Below are 1,067 nucleotides of genomic sequence, written 5' to 3' on the forward strand. Positions count from 1 at the left end.
TTCCTGGCTTGGTACCTGCTTATCTTTCCAGCCTTATCTTTCCACGTATTCCAGCCTCAGCCAAACCTGCTCCTTCTGGTTTCCTGAACACAGAGCACACAAATGCTATCTTTTCACTTTCTTTATCTTATCTTTAGATAAACAGAAATTCCTAATTTTAAGATGGTCAACTTTTCTGTTAGTTCATGCTATTTGTTCCTTGTTTGAGAAATCCTTCCCTATTCTGGGATCACGAAGATATTCTCCTATTTATTTTCAAAAGCTTTATGCTTTTGTCTTTCACCTTTAGGTGTATGGTGGGAAATAGAGGTCAAGATTAGTTTCCTTCTACCTCAACATAATAAGGGCCATATACGACAAACCCACAGCAAACATCATTCTCAATGGTGAAAAACTGAAAGCCTTTGCTCTAAGATTAGGAACAAGACAAAGAGGTTCACTCTCACCACTATTATTCAACATAGTTTTGGAAGTCCTAGCTGTGGCAATCAGGGAAGAAAAAGAAATAAAAGGAACACAGATTGGAAAAGAAGAAGTAAAACTGTCACTGTTTGCAGATGACATGATACTATACATAGAGAATCCTAAAGGTGTTACCAGAAAACTACTAGAGCTAATCAATGAATTTGGTAAAGTTGCAGGATACAAAATTAATGCACAGAAATCTCTTGTATTCCTATACGCTAACAACAAAAGATCAGAAAGAGAAATTAAGGAAACTCCCATTCACTACTGCAACAAAAAGAATAAAATACGTAGGAATAAACCTACCTAAGGAGGTAAAAGACCTATACTCAGAAAACTATAAAACACTGATGAAAGAAATCAAAGATGAGACAAACAAATGGAGAGATATACCATGTTCTTGGATTGGAAGAATCAATATTGTGAAAATGACTATATTACCCAAAGCAATCTATAGATTCAGTGCAATTCCTATGAAATTACCAATGGCATTTTTTCCAGAGCTAGAACAAAAAAGTCTTAAAATTTGTATGGAGACACAAAAGACCCTGAATAGCCAAAGCAATCTTTTTTTTTTTTTTTTTTTTTTTTTTTTTTTTTTT

Source organism: Lipotes vexillifer, unplaced genomic scaffold (genome assembly GCF_000442215.2).
Source record: "Lipotes vexillifer unplaced genomic scaffold, Lipotes_vexillifer_v1.1 scaffold397, whole genome shotgun sequence".
Classification (NCBI taxonomy): domain Eukaryota; kingdom Metazoa; phylum Chordata; class Mammalia; order Artiodactyla; family Lipotidae; genus Lipotes; species Lipotes vexillifer.